Source organism: Podarcis pityusensis, assembly GCF_964106645.2.
Source record: "Podarcis pityusensis genome assembly, chromosome: 3".
Taxonomy (NCBI): Eukaryota; Metazoa; Chordata; class Lepidosauria; order Squamata; family Lacertidae; genus Podarcis; species Podarcis pityusensis.
Window position 1 is genome coordinate 40,163,909 of NC_138026.1, and position 6,292 is coordinate 40,170,200.

Consider the following 6,292-nt stretch of genomic DNA (forward strand, 5'->3'; position numbering starts at 1 on the left):
ATCGAAGATCCCAAGGTTTGAGCCTGGCATCTTCTGTGTGCAAAACATGTGCCTTATACAATATTCCAGCTTCAACGCACCATCAATCAAGTCACTTCATTGTGTTTCTGTTTTATTTTCAACACCTTTACAATAATTCTCCTTAAAAAACAATTAATTTACAACCTCTTTACAACCATTTATTTCAATCCCTTTACAATAATGTAATATTGTAATTCAATAAATAAACAAATAAAATGGTCGCATCACATCGATTTCATGACTTGATTGAGGTTTTTTTTTAACTACAAACCTCGGAGTTCCTTTATTGCATAATTCCAACAGCCAATTTAGACTCCGTCAGTTCATTTGTGGTTGGAATGATTTTATCCAAATGTGCATAAGTTTATATGTGCATTTTTAAAACAAATTTTTAAAAAATCTGTGTGCATTAAAAACAAAAATGCATTGAAACACACACACTCCCTGTAAAGATAGGAATACTTTGAATGCATCACACATACATGCCATAAAAATACAAAGCACAGCAAAATGGAAAAGCAAACAAAAGCTTAAAACTTAAGAATATCCCCATGAATTAACAAACATCAAAAATGTCATTAGCTTAAAGCCTTAAGTAGCAATCGTTGGCTCCCTAAGAGGATGCTCAGTGGTCCACAAGATGCTACAGAGCTCTCTCTCCACCAGTGGTGAGGGAATTCTGCTGCTGACTGTCTCCCTAAAACGATGGCAGAAAGCATGGAGGCATGTTGGAGGAAGTTGTGGACCTGTGGATCATATGCTCCCCTCACACCCTCAAGTAAGGACCTAAAACTAATCCAGCCCTGGTATTGACATAGCTAATACACTCCCTTTGGCTACGAAAGGAGAGAGAAATCCATTGGCTTGCTCCCACCCTGGCTGCTCTGAGTGGGCAGGGTGCTCGATATGGTGGCAGCTTCACCATGAAGATCTCTCCTCTCAGGAGAGATCAGGACCCAGGTATTTTCCACATCAATTGGTTTACCGTACTGCTGCCCAGCATGCCTGTCTGGTAAGATGGTTTTGTAAACCAGCCTTCCAGTTGCTCTTTACCTGCCCAATGTAAGTTTAAAGAGGTGGGTCAAAAATGACTTTTTAAATTACCAGACTTTAATGTATTGAGAAGGGTTTCATGGAGCCAGAAGCAAAGAATTCCTGTGCTTTCTTGCTGCATACTTCATAACTCTTAAATGCACGAATCACACAGCACAGTCATTTGCTCATAGTATTGTCATAGTGAAATAACTTTGAGAATCAGCCTTCAGTATAAACTGTTGCATGTTTTCAGCATAGCTCTGAAACCTTGAAACCTCCAACAATGTCAGATCTGCAAGGGAACAGTAACGTTATTCACAGCATGGTGATGGCTTTCAGTTTCTGCAGGCATACTTTTAAATTGTTAAATACACTTACAGTTTTCCTATTCATCAAGAGGCCTGTAAGCTCTCTGGCCTTAAACTCCCTGTTATAGCTGCCATGTTAAATTTAGTCAGGAGCTCTGTAAAGGGAGCAGATTGTCTGCCACAGCCAGGTAAACACGGGAAACAGAAATATTGACACAGGACTTTTACAGGACAATTAAACAAGCAATGAAGGAACTGCAGTTCCTGAAGCAACAGTGAACAGGAAAGTCGGGCTGAGTACCTCATTTTGGCTCATGCCTCATTCCAGCTTCTGTGATTGGCACTTCAGTGCTCTCAGTTCTACAGTAACTGATCTTAAGGATCTTGTACTGAAGGTATTGCCTTCCCTGCACATTGCAACAGCATCAGACCAGCACTTGATGTCGTGGCTCAAATCCGACCCAAGACAATACTCTCAGATAGGGGTGGGGGAAGAAATTCAGTTCAGTTCATATTTAAAGTGAGCTTACATAATTCACACTTCCTCAAACATCACATGAATTGAAACGCAGCCATCCTTCAAAATTTGCACTTCTCCAAAGTTTGCAATGTAGATCCAGCCCAAGCCCTGTGTAAAAAAAAGAAGCAGCACTTATTAGGGGAAAGTGTGCATAAAAATGCATATATTGGTTTTAAAAAAATACAAACTACATTATATTAGGGAGAGTTGCTTGAAAACAACAACAAACCATACATATGAGGTAAAACTGTGCAAATTAATTAAAGAAGTGCTCACCCCAAGCCCTTTTCTGCATGCATTGGACACTTCACTCTTTGCTGTCTGCATGAAGTCAAATGCATGTGCACAACCCTTGGTCCTGCCATGCTTGGAGCTTGGGGCTTCTTCCCTGTACCCTGTTGTGTCTCTTGGGTTTCTCTACCTTTCCACCCTGGCCTGGACCTACTTCTGTTCTCTCACATCTCCCACTTTGGCCCCACTTGGATCATTTTACTAATAGGGGTAGCAAGACAGCTTGCAGTCATGACTCTGAGCTCTTTGACTGGCAACATTAAAAATAGCCCTTCCAGTCTTTGAACTCTTGGCTGCTCAGAGGTGTGGCCTGAGCAAAGGGCAACCAGGGATACTGACCCTCAAGAAAGCATCTCTCACACCTTGAAGCATTCAGCAGATATTTCTTGAATTCTTTACAGGAAAGGAGGTGGAATATCTTCCCTACTATGGATTCAGAATCCTTCTCCAAGATTTTTCCTCACATGTATTTTGAGTAGCTTTTCCTATCCCTGCTGGTTTTATGCAAGGAGGCAAACTGTGTTTTGTCTTCTGCTTTTATGGTTTTGTAGTTTCCAGCTTGGAATGGGCTGCCAAAGTACACAGGAGCAAAAGCTGGTGTTGGCTTAAGAATCGATCCAAACCCTTTTTGCCTGGCATTATAAGACTTACAATTCCCAAAAAAGGGTTTGAGCATGTATGATATCCAGTTTTATTTCTAGGTAATATGGTGTGTCCCGGCAGTTTGGCTCAAGTCATCTAGACAGGGTATTTTTAGCTAGGCTACGTTCTTTGTCCATGTTGTTATTTGATTCACATCCATGGGTATGTCTGCACGCCACTTATTTTGGGGCTTGGTGATGCTCACCCCGTTCGTCTCCCTGTTCACATGAGCAACCATGCAAGGATTGCTGTGATTCTGCCACCTAGAAGAACTGCTGTTGGGATTGCAGAAATCACTTCTAGGCAGCTCTCTGTGTGTACATGTGTGCAGTCATATGATCATTGAAATCTGTCCCATATTTTCACAGTATTCTTTCATCTGATCAAAACCATCTTTCCAACATTGCTCTTTCTTACCCCCTGCTATCTTTTATTTAAAACCACAACAGCTGGGGTTGCCAGGGATTGAATCTGATACTTTCTGTGTGCAAAGTATGGGCCAGTGAGCTATGGTGCTGCTCCAGTCCACATTTATTTGTGAAACTGGAGGCATATCTGTAGCCAAGGAAGGTTCAGCGGTCTCGCCTGTGCAAAGAGAAGATCAGCCAAGGCTGGTTGCCACCCATCTGCGTAGCTAATGGGAACAACTGAGCTCCCATCATGAATTCGGCAGCACCCCATCTAGGCTCCCTGTAGCACGTGCAAGAATTTCCTCAAAAGGAAAAAAAAAAGTTCCTGCTTTCCCAGGGACACACCCTGTCCTAGTTGTGCTCAGCCAATATTGTGGCCAGCTATGGTGTGATTCTCCTTGAAAGATTAGCTGCATCAATTTTCTCCTTGCATTTTCTACAGCTTCTTTCTGCAGTCCTCAGTGCCTCAAGTGCTTTGCCCTGACAATTGCCTTCCACTCAGAAGAAGGAATCATTATGGTCTCGGAAAGAGACAGCTTATGATCCGAACACAACACATGTTGAAGGCAAAGCAAGCAAGCAAGCAAGCGAGCAAGCAAGCAAGCAAGCAAGCAAGCAGCATGGGCTTTTATTGAGGGGAAGGGATGGCATATCACCAGATGTTCATAGGAAGGTTGAGTATCACGAATATTGCAAAAATATTCGTGATACTTATCACGAATATTGCAAAATATAAATAATTCATTCACTGACAGCCCAATTCTAACAACTTGGAAGTAAGCCTGATTGATTGAAATGCAACTTGGGATGTAGGAAGACATCGTTTTCTGTTCCACTCTGCATTCATCACTTGCAGCACTGTTTCTGTTCCACTGCAGAAAGCTACACTATTTGTCTTACTGTCCACAGTAGCAAAATTACCTTCCTTAGATTAATTATGTGAATTACATTGGCATTAGGTTATTCCACTCCATTCATTCAATTGCCAAGGAAACACAATGCAAATGGGATAAAAAGTAATCAATTACGTCTCATTTGGGAACCAAAAGCAGCAACAACAGCAAGTGCTGATTGTATTCGTTGAATTGATTTCCTTTCTGGACATGGGTTGATTTCTCCAGCATTGCTAAATTGCTAAATGCCAGCACACCAAAACTGAATTGTGTTGGGATGAAACATTTAACAGATTTATGAATTAAAACTAACACCTTGACTTATATCATTGTCTCTCATTAGTGCATCCATGGATGGGGGCAGTGTAGATGATATTCTGCACTGGCTGAAACTTCTGAACTGTTATCAAGTGCAGCCCCACACAGGATAAATGACTCAAAATTAGAAATGCTAATCTAAGAACTCTTTGCTGGTCAATCTGATCTTATGGTAGCTTATGAAAAGGCATACAGCTTGTCACTACATTCCTAACTTTGTGGCAATGCATCACAGAGAACTATTTCTCCCACCCAAACTAATAATCACTTTGTGAAACTAGATGGATTATTTCAAATTTATCCTCCCTAGTGGAATGGAAGATGCCGTTCCTTCAAGGTGTTTTATCCCACACTTGCTTGTTGAGAATGAGAAAAAGAAAAGCTTCCAATCTTTAAGTAAAAAGGTAAAGGGACCCCTGACCATTAGGTTCAGTTGCGGATGACTCTGGGGTTGTGGCGCTTGTCTCACTTTACTGGCTGAGGGAGCTGGCGTACAGCTTCCAGGTCATGTGGCCAGCATGACTAAGCTGCTTCTGGCGAACCAGACAGCACATGGAAACGCTGTTTACTTCCCACTGGAGTGGTACCTATTTATCTACTTGCACTGGCGTGCATTCGAACTGCTAGGTTGGCAGGAGCAGGGACCGAGCAACAGGAGCTCACCCCGTCGTGGGGATTCGAATCGCCGACCTTCTGATCGGCAAGTGCTAGGCTCTGTGGTTTAACAGTGCCACCCGCGTCCCGCTAATCTTTAAGTAGGAACTATGAATTAGAGGCACTGATCTTCAGATAACAAATAGTATTTGAGCATGTAAACTAGTTGTTTACTAGGGAACACAATCTGGGTATGGAATATCCATTTGGAGTTGACTATAGCTTGTTTTAGACATTTACCCATTCAGGATTCCAATCATGTGAGGGGGGGAAGAGGCAGGGAATGCCTCCTGGCCCCACCTCCTCTGCAGCATCATAGTCACTGGATTCCTTGTCCTCCTGCCCCCTGAACTCCTGCAGTGGTTCCTCATAGCATTGAGGAACTTGGGGCAAATGTCTGACCTGGGGCTGAAGAACTGAAGAAACCCGAACATTTGCAATTAACTTGCTTGATGGCACATGAGTAATTGTTAGGAGATTGTCCTTCCCAGCTGAAATCAGGAGGAACAATATTTGTTTTCTCTCTCCCTACTTTACTTTCCAGCTTTTTTTTGGAGGTGAAAGAATAGGCACATTATCCATTATGACATGTACTATTCTCAGTGGAAAAGAAAGTCTGAATGGCTAATAATGAAATAAAAGATACTGAAACCTTATAGGCAGAACACCTCCTCTCACCCGCTCACTTTTGTACCTGTTCCAAGATGAAGCAGAAGATTTTTGTGGTGTTTTAATGTGATCTTTCCTCAGACAGATAGAAAGCCTTCATATATCATTCAGTGCGAGTGTGGATTTTTATTCAGCACAGTGTCACGTCCCTCCTTCCCTTCATTTTTCACAGAGCTTTATGGATGACTCACCCAATTCATATAGCTGGTGATGGTGGAGGAGGGAGGGAGCTATACCACTGCTACTGCTTGGAGAAAATGTTCTATAGAAATGAAAACAGAAAATAACATTGGGTGACAAAGAAATGAACCGAATGCATTGCCACTGCAGCAATGAGATAAATATCAAACCCCAAATGGGATCTGGATACCATAAGGACCACCTTCCAGTGGCATAGCAGGTGGGAGGGAGGGGTGGTGGCCCCAGGCACAAAATCCTTAGGGGGATGCAATCAGGCACACCCATGAAAGGCCTCCTGCTGAGTTCCTGCCACCTTCCAGAGCTGTGGGGAGGCAAGTTTGGCCTGGGCTG

The 6,292-nt window shown here is 42.6% G+C and overlaps 1 long non-coding RNA gene across 1 annotated transcript; it reads right to left on the reverse strand.

The window, feature by feature from the left end:
- Positions 1–907: 907 nt before the first annotated feature.
- LOC308474789 lies at positions 908–5,998 on the reverse strand. Its single transcript, XR_013984964.1, has 3 exons — positions 5,953–5,998; positions 1,895–1,992; positions 908–1,348 (listed from the first exon to the last, which is right to left on the reverse strand). It is a non-coding gene; the product is annotated as an uncharacterized lncRNA (long non-coding RNA).
- Between the last annotated feature and the right edge of the window lie 294 nt (positions 5,999–6,292).